The sequence below is a fragment of the Phocoena phocoena genome, chromosome 2 (genome assembly GCF_963924675.1).
Source record: "Phocoena phocoena chromosome 2, mPhoPho1.1, whole genome shotgun sequence".
NCBI lineage: Eukaryota > Metazoa > Chordata > Mammalia > Artiodactyla > Phocoenidae > Phocoena > Phocoena phocoena.
The window spans coordinates 73633629-73657554 of NC_089220.1; the positions used below are offsets into that span (position 1 = coordinate 73633629).

Consider the following 23926-nt stretch of genomic DNA (forward strand, 5'->3'; position numbering starts at 1 on the left):
CATTGATCCATCAACTCCCATCCTCTATCGGTGAGGGTGACCTCTGCTGGTGTTAACTCCTCTGTACTCTGGCTTGTTATCTGTGTACAACCAAGCCATCTCCTATTGTGCTAGGGATGTACAGGTACTTGAGAAACTGTCAGTGTGCCAGGAACTGCCCACAGCTGCAAATGGGCTCAGGCCATACCCGTTCTAGATTCCCTTCACCCTTGGTCAGCATGTCCTCTGGTCTAGGCTGCTCACCTAATGGCGTGGCCCAGACTTCATCTCTGAGAATGCTGATCTCTTGGTAACTATGCTGTTGTTAGGCCATGGTTCCTAATAACCAAGGTGCGAAAGGGGTGAAGAAAAATGAAAATACTCAATGACAGTTTTATATTGTAAACTTTCTTTTCTTTTCTTTACTATTTTACCCTCTGGTGATTCTGAACTCAAAGTGTGTATATTGAGCACAGGGTCGTCATTAATAGATGTTTTCCAACATGGTGGCCCAGAACCACATAGGGCCTTCACATCAAGAGGCAAGCCTGAGCTCTGAGCTCATACCCCTCAGAGGTGGGGGAGAAGTTGGGCACCATGATGTTCTTGCCAGTGATGTAGCTGGCATCTGAAGAGCACAGGAAGGACACCAGTTCTGCACAGTCCTCAGGCCACTCCACTCTGCACAGAAAGAGGAGGTGGGGCTGAGAGTGGTGACACCTCCCCATGAGCTCTAGGTTCCTGTGGGATGCTGTGAAGTCAAGACCCTCATGGGGATGAGTGGAGGGCTGCAAATGGAGATAGATGGGCTCTGCAGGGACTTATACTCATCCCAGGGCTAGGCGGGTGATCAGATCTCAGAAAGAGGAATGGGTAACAGCCTGCAGAGTGATGGCATGTGATCTTTTATCCATCACAAAGCTTCTAAGGTCACGTTAATCCAGATCCGGATGGATACTGCCTCATCACAACATACCTCTGTATTCCATGGAATCTTTCCAAACAGTTCCACAGAGTTGGGTCCTCAAAGAGCTAAAGCAAAGAACAATAATAGGTCATTGTTACTCAGACAGATGCAGTTACATTGGGAGTCACACCATGCACGTGCCCTTGTGGAAGCATGGCCCTGATCAGAGGTGAGGCAGGTGGGGGAACATTCCCTGCCCCTCCCTTAAGGAATCAAAACCCTAAATCTGAAACCCATTCTCCTGTATTGTGGGCAGAAGCTGCCAAGTCTCAAAGCTGTGGACCAGAATCTAGGTGTGTTGGGCTTGAGGATAGAACTCCACGTTTGTAAGCGTGGGTCTCTTTGGCTAAGGTCTTGCCTGGGGAAGACAGCAATGGGACAGGGTGGGAGGGTCCAGGAGCTGCCTTTGGTCCTCACTGTTTGACTGCAGTCTGTGTTGATGATTCCTGGCACCAGGAAGTTCACCCAGATGTTCTTTGATGCCAGCTCCACTGCCAGGGTCTGGGAGAGTCCCAGCAGGGCCATTTTACTGACGCTGTAGGCTCCTATTTTCTGTGGGCAGAAACGGAAATAGATAAATAACCTAGAACTGAGAATAAGGGAATGTCACTTGGATCTCCTGGGTTCTGCCTGGGAGCTCAACCCAATAGCACCTCCATATCATCACAATGCCTGAAAAAGAGGGTAAGAGGCTCCCACTAAGTGCATTTATGTAAAAGGCAAGATCTGTGACACCCAGTGATGTCATGTCTGCATGTGGGGAGTCCTGAGGAGCAATTGTCAAACCTTGGATATCTCTATGCACCCAATCTTCCAGATGAAATGAGAGCAAGTTTCCTCGTGGCTCACCTAGAGCCACAGACAGTCGTATTTACGGCAAGTGGAATATAGGCTGCCACTGAGGAGACCAGGACCACTGAACTTTGCCTGGGAAGAGAAAGATAGGGTGGCATGTGAGCTGAAGACACTTGTGTGTGACTGAGAATGGAGACTATGTGGATGAGGGGGAGGACTGTGAGCGTGAGAGAGGTTGCTGGTGCAGGTATATCTCTCCTTTTCCTTTTAGGTCTTCAGTGATGTTTCTCAAGTTGTATTGCCAGTAAAGACATCTGTGTTTGGATTTTGTTTTTGGAGGAAAAAATTTGACTATAGATCACATTTATCTAATGGTAATATCATGTAATATAATAGGTATATAATATTAAAGAATTTGTCCATTTCAATGCAATTCCAGTTTAGGTTTGGAATAAAGATCTCTGTCACTATCATTCTCTTAGTGCCTTTTTATTGTCTTCAGGATCCGTATGATGTCTTTTGTTTTTTTATTCCTGATACTGGTTATTTGTGCCTTACCTCTTTTTTCTTGATTAAACACACCATAAACTTGTCAAAATCATTTGTTTTTTTAAAAAATAAACTTTTGGGGACTTCCCTGGTGGTGCAGTAGTTAAGAATCTGCCTGCCAATGCAGGGGACATGGGTTTGATCCCTGGTCCGGGAAGATCGCACATGCTGTGGAGCAACTAAGCCATGTGCCACAACTACTGGGCCTGTGCTCTAGAGCCCGTGAGCCACAACTACTGAGCCCGCATGCCACAACTATTGAAGCCTGTGCCCCTAGAGCCCGTGTTCCGCCATAAGAGAAGCCACTACAATGAGAAGCCCATGCACCGCAACAAATAGTAGCCTCTGCTCACCACAACTAGAGAAAGCCCATGCGCAGCAACGAGGACCCAACACAGCCAAAAAAAATTTTAAAAATAAACTTTTAGTTTTCTTAATCCTTATGTTATATTTTGTTTTCTTTTCCATTAATTTGTGCTCTTTATTATTTCCTTTCTTCTTTTTTTTCTTTATTTTTTCCTTCTTTTTTTGTGTGTGTGTGTTTCCTTTTCCCCCCCGTACATTCCAGTTTTGGTTTTTGTTTAACATTGACAATATAATACTCTGCTAACCACTATCATTTACAACTCAGAGATATATATTTACTTCAGTGTCTGTAAAGAGGGATCTAAAATCTGTATTTTAAGCACAGCAGTTGAGCTGAGTACATTTTGTATAATGTACTGAGGTTTATCTGTCCTAGTTCAAACAACTTCTTTTTCTTTTTTTAAGTTTTTAAAAAATTAATTATTTAATTTTACTTATTTATTTTTGGCTGTGTTGTGTCTTTGTTGCTGAGCGTGGGCTTTCTCTAGTTGAGGCGAGCAAGGTCTACTCTTCGTTGTGGTGTGCGGGCTTCTCATTGTGGTGGCTTCTCCTGTTGTGCAGCATGAGCTCTAGGTGCATGGGCTTCAGTAGTTGTGGCACGTGGGCTCAGTAGTTGTGGCTCACGGGCTCTAGAGCGCAGGCTCCGTAGTTGTGGTGCATGGGCTTAGTTGCTCCACGGCATGTGGGATCTTCCCGGAACAGGGATCGAACCCGTGTCCCCTGCATTGGAAGGTGGATTCTTAACCACTGTGCCACCAGGGAAGCCCAAACAACTTCTTGATTCCTAGTTTTTTCTAGAATTATACCTTTGCTAGAACTACAAACTCAATAGTCAACAGAAATGAAAAACTTAATAAAACATGTCATTGTTGTCTAAAGTAATCACATTTCCCCCTTGTCATACGGTACTTTTTAGGTTGGCCAAACTATTCAGTGTAAACTGATAGCTTACTTTGAATGAACACAGTTTAAAATACTTTCCCTTTATAAAACATTTTTTTTTGCCATCATGACAAAAAAAAAAATAGCCTCACATGTTATGAACATAAGGAATATCTTAAATAATTTCACTGTAGTGCTAAAATTTGACAACCTTAAATCCCTTAAGAGAAGACCAGTGTTTCTGGCCTGTCCTATCCTGTATAAAATGGTCACGAATTTGACCATTTGGGCTTTAGTTAGCTATTATTATTTCCATGTCTTAAGGTGGATGCTTAATTTTCTTTTGTAAATAAGCATTTAAGGCTATCAGCTTCCTAAGAACAGCTTTAATAGTTTATGTATACAAGAGCAATTTCATTGGGTTCAGCAGGAGATGGCTCACAAAGCCCGATTGGATTGGTCCAGGAAAGAATTTGGGGTAGGGGAAAGGAGTCAGGAATTGAACACTGACAACTTTTGAGAAGTTTTTCCTAAAAGGGAAGGAGAAAGGGGGTCACTCCTGCAACAGCAGTGTGCAGAGCTTTGCATAAGCTCTCTCCAGGGAAATAACCATGAATGGTGAAAATTATTCTTAAAAAAACAAACTGGAAATTGTCCTAAAGGCATATAGAGAACGATGAGACCTTCATTCAAGAAAAATCTACTGTCTTGGTAAGAACTCCATGAACCCAATGAAACTGCTCTGGGCAAGGTTGCCCGTGCCTTCCACATGGCTAAGTTCAACAGCCCAATCCCATTTTCATCTTACTTGGCAGCAGTATCTGATACAGTTGATCTCACCTTGAAGGGCTTTCTTTGCTTTTGGGACACTACACTGTCCTTCTTCCTAGCTCCTGGTAGTTTTCTTCCTACCTCATTTATTTCTCCTTCTCGGTCTCCTTTTCTGCTGCCTCAGAACCACTCCTTTGACCTCTCGTCCTTTTTATCTACACTCACATCCTTGATGATCTCATCCGGTCTCATGGTTTTCAATAATCATCCATTTGTTGATGGTTTTTAAATTTGTATCTCTAGGCCAGGCCTCTTTTCCAGACTGCATATCCATAATATACTGCTTACTTGACATCTCCACATGGTTGCCTAATAGGCTTCTCAGACTATTCATCTACAAAACAGCTCCTGATCTTTCCCTCCAGATCTGTTCCTTCCAGTCTTCCCCATCATTGCAGTTGCTCAGAAACCATGGCGTGTCATTGAGATTTTTCTCACTCTGTGTCTAAACTGTCAACAAATCCTTTTGACTCTACCTTCAAAATTTATTCAAAATCTGATTTCTCCCAGTCTCCACTGATGCTCCTTGTCTCTTGCTTAGATTATGTTGAGAGCTGCCTAAGTGGTCTTCCTGTTTCTACCTTGCCCCCCTTAGGCTGACTCTGAACAAAGCAGTCAGAGGAATCCAGCGACCTCTTTGACCTCATCTCCTGTTGCTGCCTCCCTTGCTCCAGTCATACTGGCTTTTTCACTGTTTCTTGAATATACAAAGCACATATCGGCCTCAGGGTTTTTGCGTTTGCTGTTTCTTCTGCCTGGAGCACGCTTTCCTAAATTTATCCCCATGGCTCATGGCTCACTCCCTCATCAGGACCTCTGTCAAATATATCTTTCCCTCTGGCCTGAAATTCTGCAATAAGAGAATCACCTTCATGGACTTTATAGGAATTTCTTTTCAAAATCAAGTATACTTGGGGGACTTCCCTGGTGGTCCAGGGGTTAAGACTCGGTGCTCCCAATGCAGGGGGCCCGGGTTCGATCCCTGGTCAGGGAACTAGATCCTGAATGCTACAAATAAAGATCCCGCACTTGGCAACTAAAAGCTCCGGTACGCGGCAGCGAAGATCCCACACGCAGCAATGAAGATCCTGAGTGCTGCAACTAAGACCCGGTACAGCCAAATAAATAAATAAATATTTTTAAAAAAGCTATGAAAAATCAAATATATTTGGGAGGGATAACACTGAATCAATATTATACATAATACCCTAGCATTAAGAATTTACTGTATTGCTTTTTCTTGCAGATAGCTAGCTGAGAGCAGAGTAAGAATAGAAATTCGGTAAATTTTGAATGATGCTCTTACCCAGTGAGGATTAAGAGCGAAAAGCATGAATGGAGGACCCTGGACAGACAGTGAAAAAAGTACATGGGGAATAAGGGAGGTCACTGGGTTAGAGGAAGTCTCAGACAAGGAAGATGGAAAGAAGATGGAGAGAAGAAGGATGTGGAAGACACACTGTCCCTTCTAAGACTTTCTACACCACCACTTTAGCATAGGGAGTATAAACAGCATATTAGAAGTATAGATGCTCCAAAATCCTTTGAGGAAAACCAGATAAAACTAAGAAATGGGTTAAAATGTATCAAAAGTACCTGAAATTGTCTCCACAAACTGTGGAGGGCAAGTGTAAGTTCTACTTATTTTGCTACTGTGTAAGCCTCCCAGTTCTAGATTCTGCCATATATATGTCTCTTGTTTGGCCGGTTCTAATTTGTATTCTTTCATTATAATAAAACTATAATCATAAAAATAGTTTATACATATTTTCATTATAATTCAGTTCTAGATATTTTCTAATTTCAATTATAATTACCAAACATATGAAGTTTTTAAAAGTAACTTTGTTATTGATTTCTAGTTTAATTGCATTGCAGTCAGAGAAACTAGTACTTTTTAATTCAATAACTTGAAGTTTGTTGAGGCTTCTTTTATGGCCAACATTATCAAATCTTGTAAATATTCTCTCTGTGCTTGAAAAGAATGTATATTCTACAGTTGTTGGTACATTTTCTATGTGCATTCATTAGGTCAAGTCTGTTAATCATGTTATTTTAATCCTGTTTATTCTACTGATATTTTTGAGGATACAGGCCCACTTGCTCTAATTAATACTGGGAGAGAGGTGACACTATCTATCCCACTCTAATTGTGGATTTTTCTTCTTTTCTTTGTACTTCTGTAAAATTTTGCTGTATATGTTTGGAAGCTGTCAGTGTATATAGAGCAATTAAAATTTTTATATCTACTTAGTGAATTGATCCTTTCAACATTATGAAACAACCATTTCTATCTTTAGCAATGACCTAATATCTCTTTCATCTCATATTACTATAGTGATACCAGCTTTCCTTTGATTGAAATTTACCTTTCATTTTTGTCACTCTTTTCTTTCAACCTTCAGTAATTTTTTTTGTTGTTGTTGTTGTTGTTTTGTTTGTTTTTGCAGTACGCGGACCTCTCACTGCTGTGGCCTCTCCCGCCGCGGAGCACAGGCTCCAGACGTGCAGGCCCAGCGGTCATGGCCCACGGGCCCAGCCGCTCTGCGGCATGTGAGATCCCCCCAAACCAGGGCACGAACCCGCGTCCCCTGCATCGGCAGGCGGACTCTCAACCACTGCGCCACCAGGGAAGTCCAGTAATGTTTTAAAAATATATTTCTCTTGAACAGAGCATATAGTTTGATTAAGAATTCTAGCTCGGCTATCTTCGTATTTTAACTGTAATTATTGATACACTGGAATTAATATCTAACATCAAATTTTGTGTTTTATTTTTTATTCCCCAGTTCTTTGTTTTCTTTCCTTTTCCTTCTTGTTTTCTTTTGGATTATTTTTCCTTTTTCCATTTCCCTCCTCTACTAGTTTGAAAATATATTGTGTACTCTCTTGCCATTCTTGTAGCTGTTATTCTAAAAAGTCAAACAGGCCTGTTTACCTTATTAGAGTTTAAAGGTAATACCCTTACTCTCTCTCTCTCAAAGAACATGAAAATCTTACAACACCTTAACTCCATTTCCATTCTCCTGATTTGAGTATTATTTTCTTTGTATATTTTTATAAAACATCATTATTGCTTTTTATAGTAAATGGTTATATTTGTTCATACGTTACTATATTCTGTGCTTTTCAATCTTATTTTCATCTTAGATTTTCCATATGGGCTCTCATTTTCCTTTCTATCTGCAGTACATCATAGACTTTCTTTTCATAAAGGTCTTCTGAAAGTGAACTCTGTTTTTGTATGCCTGAAAATGTTATTACTTTGCCCTAGTTTTTGAAATATATTTGTGGGTATAGAATTCTAGGTTGATAGCTATTTTTTCAGCATATAGAAGATCTCATTTCATTCTCTATGATTTCTTTTGTTACCAATGAAAAGGCAGTCTAACTACAGTACCTCTGTTCCTTTTGAAGGTAATCTCTCTTTTCTTTTTGGATGCCTTTTAAGATCTTTTCTTTTTCATTTGTGTTCTGAAATGGCTCATGATAATTCTCAGACTCGTTGTGATTTAAGTGTAGAATTTAAAAAAATATATATTTTGCTTGACACTTACTTCTTGGATATGTGAATTGGTAATTTCCATTAGATCTAGAATTTCTCAGATATCATCTCTTCAATTATTGTCTCTTCTACTTTTATTTTCTGTCTCTTATCATTGTGAGTATTACTTAGATGTTAGTGTAACTTTCTTGCTTTCTCCTCCATGTCCTTAATGTATTTATCATATTTTCCATCTTTTTGTATTTTTGTTTTACATTCTAGAGTAATTTCCTTAGTTCCATCTTTCAGTTCACTGATTCTCTCTTTAGATGTGTCATATTTGTCCTTAAGTCCATCCATTGCATTTAAATTTGAATAATTATATTGAAATTTTCTAACATTCTTTTTCTCTACATTTCAAGTTTGCCTGGTCATTCTTTATAGTTCTTTTGTTCTCTTAACACATTTCCTAGCTTATCTTTTATTTCTTGAAAAAAAAGTATATTTAATTATTTTATAATCTGTGTCAGATCATTCCAGTATTTAAAGAACTTGAGGGTCTGTTTCTGTTGTCTGTTGTTTATGCTAATTTTTGCTTCTTGCTCTCTGTTTTTTTTTTTTTTTTGCGGTACTCAGGCCTCTCACTGTTGTGGCCTCTCCCGTTACGGAGCACAGGCTCCGGACGCGCAGGCTCAGCGGCCACAGCTCACGGGTCCAGCTGCTCTGTGGCATGTGGGATCCTCCTGGACCGGGGCACGAACCTGTGTCCCCTGCATCGGCAGGTGGACTCTCAACCACTGCGCCACCAGGGAAGCCCTTGCTCTCTGTTTTAATTATTATTTTGAATGTGAGCTGATCTTACCGTAACATTTTATTTTTAAGAACTATGTAAGGTCTGTGATTAAGGTAAGTTCATTTAAAGAAGTTTTTCTTTTGCCTCTGTGAAGCACCTGGGGCCAATATTCGCCTGGGATAACTTTAAATTAAATTTTTTCTTTTTGGCTGCGCTGGGTCTTCATTGCTGTGCACAGGCTTTCTCTAGTTTTGATGAGTGGGGGCTACTCTTCATTGTGGTGCACAGGCTTCTCGTTGTGGTGACTTCTCTTGTTGCAGAGTACGGGCTCTAGGCACGCGGGCTTCAGTAGTTGTAGTACATGGGCTCGGTAGTTGTGGCTCGCGGGCTCTAGAGCACAGGCCCAGCAGTTGTGGTGCACAGGCTTAGTTGCTTCGCGTCATGTGGAATCTTCCTGGACCAGGGATCAAACCCGTGTCCCCTGCATTGGCAGGTGGATTCTTAACCACTGAGTCACCAGGGAAGTCCCTAAATTAAATTTTTGACTTCTTTTTTTTTTTTTATTGCTTGTTTGTTTGTGTGTATGAGGTGTGTGTGTATGTGTGTGTGTGTGTGTGTGTGTGTGTGTGTGTGTGTGTGTGTGTGTTGAGTCATCTCGGTAGCAGGAATTTAGATTAAAAATCTGCATGAGGGCATAACTTGGGGTCCAAATCCTTAGCCATGTTTTTCTTTTCCCCTCCATTGGTTTCTAACTTTGCAAAAGCTAATTTTCCTTGTAGTCTTCCAGGGGTCTATTTCTAGTTCATCTTTTAATTGAGGGGTAGTCATTTGGGGTCCCAGCTTCATGACTGGAGTGTCCCCCACTGGATTTTCTTCCTTGGGCAGGCCTTTTTTTTTGTCTCCTATATCCTGCGAGGCCATGGAAACAGAAGCTAAAGGGTTTGGCATTTGTCAAACAGGATTTGGAAAATACCCACAAGGCAAAAGCTGACTGCAGGGCTCAGCTTACTTCTCAAGGCTCCTAGTTTCACTTAGTTTTTTGGTTTAAGACTGTTTAACTTTCTTGCTTGTGTTTAAGATGATACATTAAAACTTTCTTATCTTTGATTTTTAAATTATTTACCTCCGCCACATTGTGTCCTTGTGGCTTCTTCCTCTTTCTGGCTGTTTATACTGGCTCCCATAACCAAGGTCCTTTTTCTCTTCATACTTAAAATTTAGAAGGATGGATGAAATATGCTCAGGATTATTAAAATACATGATCACATGACTTCTTGCTAAAACAAGTCAGAGCCTCCTCCCTGCCTACTGCATAATATCTAGACACCCAGTATTAATACTTGTTTCCTTGTTTCATGCTGTCTGACCACTTCTTTTTATTTCCCAGTGGTTTTTCGGGTTGCTCTTTGAACCTTCTCTAAGCTTCCCATTATTTTTTCAATTGTTTCCATTTATTCTTATCTACTTGTCAAAATCCTAACTGCCCTTCACAACGCAATTTAAATAGAGCTTCCTTCATGAACTCCTGCCTTGCCCACAAGGCTGGAGAAAGTAAGCTTTTACTTGCTCAGATCCTGTAACTGGTAAGAATAGTAGTGGCCCCTGTGCTTATGCCCCTTCTAGCATTTATCTCACTAACTCTAAGTGACTGTGTTGCATTTATCACTTTTAACAGGGTGCCCACCACCTAGTAATTGCTTAATAGATATTTGTTAAAGGAATGAAAACTATGAATGAATTGAGATTTGGAGGCAGTGAGATAGTGATGTTGTAGGGGCCCCACTAGACCCATGAGTTAAATTCCTCAGCCACACTCTTCCCCTCTGCTGTCCAGTTGTGTCAGTTCAGCTCTGATCTGGAAATATTTACTTTCAAGTAGCCATTCTTGGCTTTTAAGTGCTCAGGCTTTGAATGGCATCAGGACTTGTGTACACAGTGAACTTGTGTTTTCCTGATGTTTAGGATTCTGACCCTCTGCTCAAATCTCCACAAATCTATAGCTATGAACTGATTTACATAAAACCAATTCCCTTATTTAAGCACTTAAACTTTAGTAGATCTTAGGCAAATGTCAAAGCAGATAATGCTTTCGAAGCAAATATACACAAATTCATAATCTTTTTTCTCAGAAACTTAGCTTCTGTGGTTCCTATTCATTCATTATGGTTCCTTACCTCCCCTTCAGCCAAGGATTCAAAATAGAAGGGTTTCCTTGTCCTCCTACTTAACTTTTTCTCAGTGTCACTCCAGGAAGTTTATTCTTAAATCTCTGGGGCTTCATCTTGTCCAAGGACAGAATCACTTTCTCACCTTTCCCCAAACCATTTCTCAGTCTTCTTGACAAGGAAGAATCTGCTTGGGGGAAGCAAAAGGCTAAGTATTTCTTTTCTTCTCTCTCTCTCTGCTCCCATCACATCTTTATTTTGGAAAAAAGATACAGAATCTAGGAGTATACTAGTTTCTTTGTTCTTTCAACAAACATTTAATGGGAACCTACTATGTACTGGGCACACAGAATATAAGGATGACTCTATCATAGTTTTAGTTTTGGTACTCAAAGCTCTCATATTCTGAACTGGGCCTGCAGACAAAAAATGGTAATTATCCATTGTGTTAGGAGATAAATATTATTAACACAGTTTTATGGGGACAAAAGGGAAGGAGGGGTACCTCACCTAACCTCGGGGTTGGAGTGGTTAGATAAAATATCCTGGGGAAGACAATACCTGAGTGGACTCAGGAAAAGGAGCTTCTATTATTTTTTTTTTTAACTTCTTTATTGGAGTAAAATTGCTTTACAATGTTGTGTTAGTTTCTGCTGTATAACAAAGTGAATCAGTTATATATGTATACATATGTCCCCATATCTCCTCCCTCTTTGCATCTCCCTCCCACCCTCCATATCCCACCCCTCTAGGTGGTCACAAAGCACTGAGCTGATCTCCCTGTGCTATGTGGCTGCTTCCCACTAGCTATCTATTTTACATTTGGTAGCGTATATATGTCAATTCTACCCTCTCACTTCATCCCAGCTTACCCTTCCCCCTCCCCATGTCCTCAAGTCCATTCTCTATGTCTGCATCTTTATTCCTGCCCCACCCCTAGGTTCATCAGAACCAGTTTTTTTTTTTTAATAAATTTATTTTATTTATTTATTTTTGGCTGTGTTGGGTCTTTGTTGCTGCATGCGGGCTTTTCTCTAGTTGTGGTGAGCGGGGGCTACTCTTCGTCCTGGTGTACGGGCCTCTCATTGCCGTGGCTTCTCTTGCTACAGAGCACGGGCTTTAGGCACGTGGGCTCAGTAGTTGTGGCTCTCGGGCTCTAGAGTGCAGGCTCAGTAGTTGTGGCGCACTGGCTTAGTTGCTCCACAGCATGTGGGATCTTCCCAGACCAGGGCTTGAACCTGTGTCCCCTGCATTGGCAGGCAGATTTTCAACCACTGTGCCACCAGGGAAGCCCAGAACCATTTTTTTAAGATTCATGCTTTTTTACAAAAAAGGTTCACTGTAAATTTTTTAAAAAAATATTTGGGAAAATTCATGAGAAAATTCAGGGAAAAGTTGTGAAGGGCTTCAAAGTGGATCCCAACTTTGAAATGGGTTGCGTGTCTTCAATGGAAGACCAGGCTTTGCCTAGCATACTCTTCCAGGTGATCGGATCCTGTGGGGGTCACTACACCTTTCATTACCTGTGAGCTATTTACGACTCCATGAGTTATAGATAACTGAGAGCAATGCAAATGATTCCCATCCATAGATGCAAATAAATGGTATCTGGAGCAGAGTCAATTGGTTTCCCTCCCCCACTGTGGAAGAAATCAGCTTTGCATCTATTAAGCAAATTTATTTTAGTCTTCCTTATGGTCTCTCTCTATGTGTGGTTCTTTGAATTAACTTTTGAATCATTTATAATATCTTAGTGGTTCCCTTCATGAATTATTGAGTTAAATAAAACTTTTAGTACTTGTTCACATTATATTTGTATGACAGTCATGACTTTACCTTTTAAAAAATTATCCTTCAACAGAAGAAAGTAAAAATTTGATGTCAAGTTAAATATTGTTTTTTTTAAAAACAATTCCCCTAGTTACCTCTCTACATACCCATTCTCTTTTTTTTTTTGCGCTATGCGGGCCTCTCACTGTTGTGGCCTCTCCCGTTGTGGAGCACAGGCTCCGGATGTGCAGGCCCAGTGGCCATGGCTCAGCAGGCGGACTCTCAACCACTGCGCCACCAGGGAAGCCCTCTGTTCTCATATAATATCTATGTATTCAATTTTGCAGAAAGGGTCATAGTTCTCATGGCTTTTCTTTGTTCCTTTCTCCATCCCTCCCTCCCTCTTCCTTCCTTTCTTTCTTTCCATCCTTCCTTCCTTCCTTCATCCTTCCTTTCTTCTCTCTCCCTTCCTTCTGTCCCTTTCTCTCTCTCTTTCTTTCTTTTCTTCTTTCTCTTCCTTCCTTTCTCCCTCTTTCTCTCTCCTTCTTTCCTTCCTTCTTTCTTTCTTCCTTCCTTTCTTTCCTTAGCTGGTTCTTCTTTCTTTTTATTTTATTTTATTTATTTATTTTTGACTGCGTTGGGTCTTCATTGCTGCATGCAGGCTTCCTCTAGTTGCGGCGAGTGAGGGCTACTCTTTGTTGCAGTGCATGGGCTTCTCATTGCGGTGGCTTCTCTTGTTGAGGAGCACGGGTTCTAGGCACGCGGACTTCAGTAGTTGCAGCATGCATGCTCAGTAGTTGTGGCTCGTGGGCTCTAGAGCACAGGCTCATTAGTTGTGGTACACAGACTTAGTTGCTCTGTGGCATATGGGATCTTCCCGGACCAGGACTCGAACCCTGGTGTCCCCTGCATTGGCAGGCAGATTCTTAACCACTGTGCCACCAGGGAAGCCCTCCTTAGCTGTTTCTTAAACGAAGAATGAAATACAGAGTTTGGGAATACAGGAGGGCACACCAAGCAAGGAAGGTAGCATGAATCGAGGCAAGGAGAGAAAAGCACAGTGGGAGAAACTACAACAAGTTTGGTATTCCTGGAACATCCAGTGTGAAGTGGGGATAGGCTGGAGATGAGGCTAGAGAATTAGTCAAGGACCAAATGGTGGCAATTATTGAACGCTGAGACAGAGAACCTGGGCTTCATCTAGAGGGCAGAGGGAGACACTGAAATTTAATAACAGTGAAAGGGTCAGATATTGACATGGTTAGATTTTTGCCTTATAGAAACAACTTCTGTGTGAGTTTGTGTGTGTGTGGCCGGGGGGGGGGGGTGCGTGCGCCCACGCGCGCACGTGCGCACACATGCATACGCTCATGCACAATTAAACTTTCCGTCTTTTTTTGCAGATGTGAGAGGTAGGAGGAAAACCAGGCATTTGGCATCCCCAAAGTCAAGTGAAGATAGCATCTATGGAGAAGAGTTATCAGCTGTACCAGATGCTGCTGGTAGCTGAAGTAAAAGGAGGACTGAGTACTGACCACTGGATTTTGCAAGGTGGAATTTACCGGTGACCTTGACAAAAAAGGTTTCAAACCATGATTAGAGTGGGTTTAATAGAGAAGGGGAAGATAAAAATAAGAGACTGTAGTCTTTCAAGTAGTTTTGTTGTTTAAAAAAAAAAAGGCAGAGAAGTAGGGCAGTTGCCAGATGGAGAAGATGATTAAGAGGAGAGAAAAATCAACACATCTGTAAAATGATGTGGATGATCTCAGTGATCCAGGATAGAGGGTAAGATGATCAATGTAGGAGAGAGAGCAGATCACAGGAGGAATATCCTTGAACAGGCAGGAGAAGATGGGATCTAGAACACAAGGAGTGAGCTTTTAGCTAAGAGCACCTATGATTCATCCGGAGTAAGAGGAGAGAAGATAAATAGGAAGAAGTGTGCTGGGGCCTTGTGGAAGGTCTCTCTCATTGCCTAATTTTCTCACGGAAAAATGAAGTGAGGTCTTCATCTGAGAGTGAAGTGCCGGAGGTTTGAGGAGAAGAGAGAGAATGAAACAGTTGTCAAGAGAGTGAGAGAGTAATGGAACTAGAGTATGATGATGGGCAGCGTTAAGGGCTCGCTTAAGATTGGTTAGTGAGAGCGGCACTGGATTATGTATTTTATGATGCAACTTGATAAAATAAGCTTTAACTTATTTTTAACTTATTTAACTTTCTGATAAATTCATATTGACTCTGAAGAAGACAGTAGGAATTTCTATTCATGGCTTTTATTTAATATATCTTGAAATTTTGGTAGTATTGGAAAACAGTCTAAAGAGACAAGTGTCACTAAACAGTTCAGCTTCATTCGTCCAAAGGTGACTTTTTTCTTAGTAATGACACAATCTAGGGATTGAGTGTTGAGAAGAGCTGAAAAGAATTTTTTTTTGGCTGTGACGGGTCTTAGAGGCGGCGCCCGGGCTCTTCATTGTGGCGCGAGGGCTTCTCTCTAGTTGTGGCATGAGGGTTTTCTCTCTCTAGTTGAAGCGCACAGGCTCCAGGGCTCGTGGGCTCTGTAGTTGTGGTGCGTGGGGTCCAGAGCGCATGGGCTCTGTAGCTTGCAGCACCCGGGCTCTCTCATTGAGGCACGGGAGCTCAGTAGTTGTGGCGCAGGGGCATAATTGCCCCACGGCATGTGGGATCTTAGCTCCCCAACCAAGGATCAAACCCGAATCCCCTGCTTTGGAAGGCAGATTCTTTACTAATGGACCACCAGGGAAGTCCTTGAAAAGAATGTTTATTTTTAAATACTTGGAAACGCTAGTTTCAGCATTTGCTATTTTGTATCAATGCTATTTTTGCTTTGCTCCTGTAGAACTCTCCCCCATTATGTGTTCCTTGATAAGAACTGAGGTGTGGAAAGGTGCTTAAATGAAAATTGTCCACACACGCACTTCCCCTGACAATGTATCTGAATTCAGAACATCCCAACACAGGCTAAAACACTTAATTTCTAATATACCAGGCTACACTCTTAACAAACTTAAGTATCAAAAAGAGAAAGGTAAGAAGCCCTAAGGCATTTAAATATTAAATGAAGTATCCCAGAAACCAATATGTAGAACAGTCTTTGTTGGCAACTGGGAGGTTTTCTCATTCTGAACCAATACATCATAGTAGAATAGTATAATTTTCTTCCCTTTTCGAGATTGGCTAATGGTAAGGGGAGGTAGGAAAGGAAATTTTACATAACCTTGCACATAGGTGCTTTCTCAGGCAGATCATTTTTAGAAAGGACCACATCTAGAAGTTGAAGATCCGGAAGTTGATTTCTTTTTTAAAAAAATTTATTGAAGTCTATTTTACTATAAAAATTAAGTATACAATTGAATCATTCTCAGTAACTTTGCCAAGTGGTGCAGCAATCTCACTAAGACATTCTTAGAACATTTTCATCACTCCAATAAGATTCTACAAGCCCTTTACAGGTAATTCCGTTCTTACCCCCAGCACCAGGCAATCACTGATCTACTTTCTGCCTCTTAAATTTTATAAATTTGCCTTTTCTGAAGCTTTCATATAAATGAGAAAATTGATTTCTTAAAAGATATGTATGCTTACTTCTAAAGTCTTTACATATGTATTGTTCTACAGCATTCTCTTGCCAAAAGGATGGGACACTTGTCTCAGGCATATGGGGTATTGGGAAGAATATATATCTGTATAAAATATTCTATATATACTTTTAAAAATATTTATTTATTTATTTAGCTGGGCTGGGTGTTAGTTGTGGCACATGGGATCTTTAGTTGTGGCATGCGGACTCTTAGTTACAGCATGTGGGATCTAGTTCCCTGACCAGGGATGGAACCTGGGCCCCCTGCATAGGGAGCGTGAATTCTTAACCACTGGACCACCAGGGAAGTCCCGATGTATACTTTTCTTACCTTGGCGGTGAGTCCCAGGTGCTTTGCTCGATGCCTGGAGAGAATCTGTGTGACAATAATAGCTCTCAATGTCATGCAGGTCCTCAGGTGTCTGGGCTGCTGCCACTCCTCTCCATGCTTTAGGTCAGGCCATCCCTTTCTCCTCCTCCCAGGACACATCCACAAGATCTCCATGTCCTCTTTCCAGCCTTTACTTTTTTGAGTCATCAGAGCCCCAAACTAGGACGGAGGTTCCTATTGAAAGACACCAAATCATGTTCTGTCCATCATGTAGGGCCTCTTGAACACCTTCCCTTATCATCACAGCGAACAGTGACCTCTGTGACTTTCTATAGCATTGTACTCATCTGCTTCCAGGACCCCTGTTTCTTTTCTTGTATTTTATGTTAACCACTATTCATTCAGTTGTCCAAGTCAGACACTTCAGAGTCAGCCATGATTCTTCCTCTCACTTCTTCCACATCCAACTGTCACCAGATCCTGCCAATATTATATCTGCTCTACTTAAGTCAATCTTCTCCCCATCCCACTGTTGCTATATTTTATTGCGGTGGTCATGTATCTGGCCTGGAGTGTAGTTGTAGCTCTTTTCTGCTGTTACTTCCAAACTAAGCTGGGGTGATCTTTCCAAGGTGAAAATCTGATCAAGTCCATCTCGTTGCTAAAATTCAACAATGGCTGTCCATTGACTTTTATGATAAAGTTTAAATTCTTGGCTTCTTGTACTAGGATTTTGTTGATTTGTCCCTGACCTCTCTCCCTAGCTTCATTTCCCTTTGCTTTCACAAGCTCCTTTTACTAGAAACATAACAATTTCCCTGTATTTCTATGCTTGTATCCTTATCATCTGGGTTGTTCCTACTCTTTCCTCAAGACTCAGCACAGGCATCATCTCCTCTGGAGGCAGTCACGTCTGCAGAGAAGCCTTCTTGGATACACCTATTTGGTCTTTCCAACCAAACTCTATGTCTCAGCCCTGTGCCTCCTCCCACCCCCAACGAGGCTGATAGCACCTTAAGGGCAGAGTCAATGTTTTATACCTCTCCAGGGTCAGGTTTGCATTTATTGTTTGGAGTTCTCTTTTTAAAAATGACGTCTCTCTTCTCTGTCGATGCCTTGAGCCTCTTATGACATCATGAGGCTTGTGTGTTGTGACCCAGAGAGTCAAAGCCTGAGATTCAGCTGGAGAAAGTGGGCCTGTGGCCAAGCTGATATTGTTTTCTGTTACAATCAGCATCTTTCTTCCTAAGGAGGGTCCAACAGCACTTTCTTTTTTCTTTTGAGTGCTTACTGTGTATCAAACTCAGGTTCATTAGGTGTTTTCATCTTTATAAAAACCCACTGAGGTATTGATAGGTGATACTATCCCCATTTACGCACAGGGAAACTGGGTCATAGAGAAGTTAAATAACTTGCCCAGCCACATGTAATCACTGTTCATCATCTGTGGGATTTGTCTCCAAGCCCCATGCTCTTAACTTCTAAGATATCTATTTATATATATCTATGTGTGTGTGTGTTTTATGGGTCCAATAATGAAATGGATCAAATGTTGTGAGCTTAAACTCAAACAGTTTTGCATCCTGACTCAACACATCTTTGGACGTAAGAGGGTGTCTAAATGTGGGCTGAAGATGAGAACCAAGGTAACTATGGAGCCTCTTTCCCTGTCCTGCCTTCATGTGGGCTCAGCCTGGGCTTCCCTTTAAGGGTTTGCTTGCCTACCCTTTTCCTAATTCCTTGATATAGGAATTATACCTGGAATAATTCTGTTCTTTTTCAAATATTGCATGTCTAAGTCTTGTAGCAAGGTACAGGATTCTGCAGCCAGTTTTAGAGTCAGGCTCAAATATACAGAGACAATCCTTCTGTATTAGACAGTTTCTTGCCAAAGTATGCCTAGTATAGTTTGGCTTTCCTGCTATGAGTCCACATATGCTTTTTTGTTTGTTTGTTTGTTGTTTTTTGGGCCACGCAGAATGCGGGATCTTAGTTCCCTGACCAGGGATCAAACCCGTGTCCCTCTGCAGTGGAAGTGTGGAGCCCTAACCCCTGGACAGCCAGGGAATACCCCACATATGCTGTTGAGAGGAAGACGATTTACCTTGACAGGTAACTGGCATTATAACCTACTCTTGCAAGTATTTGTTTTCTTTTTGATTATTTTATTCAGAACAAGTAATAATATGACTCAGGTCATAAAGGTATAACTGTGTTCCTGCCCCAAGAAAGGACCAGTTTGTCCCATCTTCAGGCAGAGGACTCCTAGGAATATCATATAAAATTATATATAAATATATAATTATATCTATACATATACATGTACCTATATACATAATATATACGTATATACACACATGCATACACTGTAATTTTTTATTTAGCAGCTCTCATCCCATTTGCTTCATTTAACGTTCTTATTTTTCTTATAATTGCTTTCTTTTCCATGGTTCTTGATGAGGCAATTTTGTTCCTTCTATTCGGTCTCTGCCTCCAAATTTACCTTTAGCTTCACCTCTATGTCTCTGAACATATAATCAGCCAGGAACTCATGTAACTATATAACTTGGTATGTTTATGTAAATGTGTTTACATGCTATACACCACTTTGTAACTTTGCTTTTTTCACGTTATAAGGTGTCCTGGAAATCTTTTTGCATCAGCATTTAGTATATTTACCTCATTTAATAGCAATTCTGCCCTTTTTGGCTGAAGGAGCTCATGAGAATATACAGAGACTAGAAGCCATGTTTCAATCCTGCAGTAAACCTGACGTCCAAGTGGGTATTGGTGCTCAAGTTGGACAAAAGTCATATTGTAATGGGACCTGGGCTTGGCTGTCAGTGAAACAGTTCTTCAGAACTCTTAGCAATTAGAAAGCGGGCAAACAAGGGTCACAGAAACCTGTCACACTGACACAGTGGCAGTAGGGTCTTAGGGAGGCCATTCTCAATCTTTCTACCTTCGAGGAATGCTTGAAATAATTTTCAAGGGAAGGTCTCAAGGAATTCTGGCATAAACACTGTTATATCTGAAGCAATGGTTCGTTACTATGATAGTAAATTGCAGATATAATAATCCAATATTAATAGTCAGTGTTCTTTTGAGTAGAGAATCATACTTTCTGTGGATCTGTTCACCATGGCCAATTTATTAGCCTACAATTTTTGTGTGGTTTCCCTTCCCCAGAGAGGATATTCACTCTTGCACATAAGTAGTGCACCCGAGGAGACTTCAGTTTTCCCTTGGTTAAAAAAAAAAATCCTACTTGATTTAAAAGAAAACTTAACTAAATAGATCTAAAAGTTTTATCACACCATCATACTGTCAGAAATACTAATGAGGTATGGTACATGGTATTTGATATATGCAAGAGTAATTATTTCTCCTATTTAAAGCTAAAATGATTTCTTTTCTGTTTTTTATTTTTTGGCCAGTGTATCTTGAATAGAATCAGGTAGCTAAAGATTAAGTAACCTGACTTGAAATGAATCCCTTTCTTTCCTTTTCATAAACTTTAAAAACTTTTAAGGCAAACATAATACATTTCTGTTAAATAACTGGCTTAAGCCAAAGTGGGGATTCAGTTTTTGAAAGGTCAGCTTGATAGATTTCACTTAAACAAGGGTTGTAAGTTTATTTTAATTAATGTTATTTATAATACAAAAACATTTGACAGTTTTGAATAGCGAAGCAATTAGTCACAAGCCAAAGCAATATGAATAAAAATATCCTAAGACACTATTTTATTAAGACTGAAAAAGAAATTGCTCACTAAGTGACATGATCAGGCTGGAATAAAGGTCTAGCAATTACAAAGTTATTATGCATATATATACGTTTCTGGATCTCTTCTGTAGGCCTATGTATACATATAAAATGTTATTTTTGAAGCTAAAAAGAAATAACAAAATCTGTGTTTTTCATTTAAAACCTGTGCTGGAAAATTTATGCTGGGACAGCAGACACCATGTTTACAACCTCTGGTCACCAAGTAGTTTGTCCAGGTTGGAAGAGGGCAAAACGAAGAAACTACTGAAACCAGAGGGCAATAGCGTGAAGGAGTTATCTCATTTTGTGAATCAATGTCATCAGCTCCCTCAAAAACGTTTATAAAATGGTTGTGAGAGTGACTGATTTAGGGGCAGTTTCCTTGCTTTTGAATATTGCGGCATGGAAGAGCACATTGTGGTTGATGTAGGACCCACAGCTCACTACTAAACAAATACAGATACCTATGCATGATCCAGACACACCGGAGGTTGTTCCTAAGCCTGGTCGACTGTATAAAAGCTGCTCTAACACTTGTTTACTCTGAGGAAGGGGGATTATTCTCTTCCTATAAATGCCTAGTGGAACTCTCCCTATGAAGGGGCTGATATACTTTGTATGAAAACCATGGTGGATTAGTTTTATGGTGATCATGATATTTATCTCAATTGACAAGATACTGTACCAATTTGGACCACCGAATAACATTTCTTCAGATCAAGGAACGCACTCATCCTCAGAGTGATTTTTTTTTAAATTATTAATTAATTAATTAATTTTTGGCTGCGTTGGGTCTTCGTTGCTGCTTGCGGGCTTTTCTCTAGTTGCAGCGAGCGGGGGCTACTCTTCATTGCGGTGCGCGGGCTTCTCACTGCGGTGGCTTCTCTTGTTGCGGAGCACGGGCTCTAGGTGTGCAGGCTTCAGTAGTTGTGGCTCGCGGGCTCTAGAGTGCAGGCTCGGTAGTTGTGGCGCACGGGCTTAGTTGCTCTGCGGCATGTGGGATCTTCCGGGACCAGGGCTCGAACCCGTGTCCCCCGCATTGGCAGGTGGATTCTTAACCACTGCACCACCAGGGAAGTCCCAGAGTAACGGTTTGATAGAGAATTGGAACAGACAATTGAACATTGGTTGCCTAAAATGAGAGGGAGATAAAGGCTTGAGAGGCTGGTTTGTCTCCATCATGAGTGTGTGCTCAGACTAAACATGGGGTGGGTTAGGAGGGTCCCCACTAGATAGATTCCTCCACTCTTCTGGAGGATCTGGGGAGCCATGATGGTATGACTGTACAATGTTTCCCACGGTGGGGAGGATGCTGGTGTGATCATACGATTTTCCCCCATATCACCTCAACTTTTTTCTCTTTTCTACACATCAGCTTTCTTTTTTTCTACCCCATGCAGTGATCCCAGTAAGCTAACGTTCATACTTGCCTACTCTCGTCCTCACTCTCAAGTCCAAGCAGCAGCAGAAACACTTTAAGATCTCCTTTTACAGCATGATTTTTCCAAAGATTCTATTTCCTTTTAAATCTCGTTAATTGAAGCCAAAGCATTTTTCCCAAGCGCTTTCATTGGCTTGTTCAACTGGCTCATGTGATAAAAAAGAATCTGCTAAGTAGGCGTGTTTTTGGAGCCATTCTTATCTTTAAAGCACTCAGCAGAATCTGGCCCACGACTTTCTGGCACATACCCCAGAAATTCACCTTTGAGCTCAGATACCCTGTTAGAAGTCTTCCTCTGCTGACCCCGGAAGTTTCACTATGTAGCAGAGATTTTTACCCTTTCTTTGTCCAGGTTTCCCCACAGCTTTAAAAACAAACTTGAGGGACCTGGTCTTTGTTAATAAAGTTAACCATTTTTGTACCACCATCCAGAACTGTTTTTCATTTAATCTCCTAGACTTTTTGACACCATCACCTCCCCGTGAAGAAAGCAGTGTGTGGTGATGATGTCAGGACTGTCTTATTTTACACAAGGGGCAAAGCCTTTCACAGAACCAACCGTTTATAGGGCACCATCAGTACAAATGCCAATATCCTTCAAGATAACCTTTCGTTTCTAGATACTAAACAAAACATGAAATATATCTTGGCCTTTGCTTGTTTCAGGTAACACTTTGCAGTAGAAATTTTTTCTTGAATTTTACCATTATTTACACGTTAATAAATGTTGCAGCGTGACATTCATTAGTGAAATCTGTCGACTTACCAACCTGGATATAGAAGAGGTTGTTTTCAGTTTATTAGATAAAAAGCTTTTTAACATCATGTGACAAGTCATAGATACATCAACATATCCTGCTATGGAAATTTTTCAGTGTCTTGTATCTGTCCAAGTATTTTACTCACTATAATTTTACATCCTGGAATTAGGAGATTTTCATCACCTCTGTAATTTTTCCTTTTTAGGCAGTAAGTTTGCTACTCCATCACTTGCTTCCTGAGCTTTTCCACTGACCTTTTTTTGTAAACAAAAGTTTTTCTCTGTTTGCTTTGAGATTCCAGTAGCCATTAGAAATATTCAGCACTTTTCTGGGTCAAATGGTTGTGATTTATCGTTAAGTGGCTTTTCCATTTTGCTGGAGCCATTGCTGCATTTGTAAGTTGTTTGCCTCAAATGAAGTACATGCACTAGGACAACTTGGATTACCAGCATGTGTAAAAATCCATTGAGGGGGACTTCCCTGGTGATCCAGCAGTTAAGACTCTGCGCTCCCAATGCAGGGGGCCAAGGTTTGATTCCTGATCGGGGAACTAAAATCCCCCATACAGCAACTAAGCCCGCACACTTCAACCACTGAGCCCATGTCCTCTAGAGCCTGTGTGCTGCAACCAGAGAAGCCCGAGTGCTGCAACAAAGACCCGGTGCAGCCAAAAAAAAAAAAAAAAAAAATCAATTGAGGGGTAGTTTTCATTGTAAAGAGGATTTTTTTATAGACCACTTTTTACAATGGAGCAGTGGAATGACTCAGAAGATTATAATTCTTCATCACTAATCTTATCAGAATTGTCCATGGGACGTGGCCTAGAATTCTCCTCTTCTGTCTCACACCTTATCTTCAAAAATTGCCCCATTGGACTTGTTTGTGAAATACAAATGCTAGTAAAATATAAGACAGAAGGGCCTAATAACTTAATGAGAGAATTGCAAGAAACAAAAAATCCGCAGTACAATTCACTTCTAGCCTGCGTAATCCAAGTTTGTAACATTTACAATAGCAAATCTCTTGGGGGGCATCTGTGTGGTATGAAAATTTCCTTCTGATTTTTTGTCAACCCTGTAGAGCTCCTTCACTCCCGCCAGGTGGTCAGAGTTGTGTCAGGGAAAGTTGGAGTGGTAAATCCAGAGGGAGGTGGTGACATCATCAGCTACCCCCTCCCTTCCATGCAATACACAGTGCTTACCAGTTATCAGTGTCCTTCCCTATCTCGAATCAAAAACTGAGGATGGGCTCAACCAAATGACCACAGTTCTACCCTCACTGCCACAGGGAGCTTCGAAAGTATTCTAATTAAATTGCTAACGGAGCTGCTCTGTCATTGGCCATCACTGGCAAATTTCAGCATCACCCAATTTGCAAAGTTCAAAACTTGTTTATTATTATTTGTCAATCTTTTTAAAAAATGTATTTTATTTATTTATT

The 23926-nt window shown here is 40.9% G+C and overlaps 1 pseudogene; it reads right to left on the reverse strand.

The window, feature by feature from the left end:
• Positions 1–509: 509 nt before the first annotated feature.
• The window catches only part of LOC136118420 (dehydrogenase/reductase SDR family member 2, mitochondrial-like), a 121914-nt pseudogene continuing 98497 nt past the window's right edge, over positions 510–23926 (reverse strand).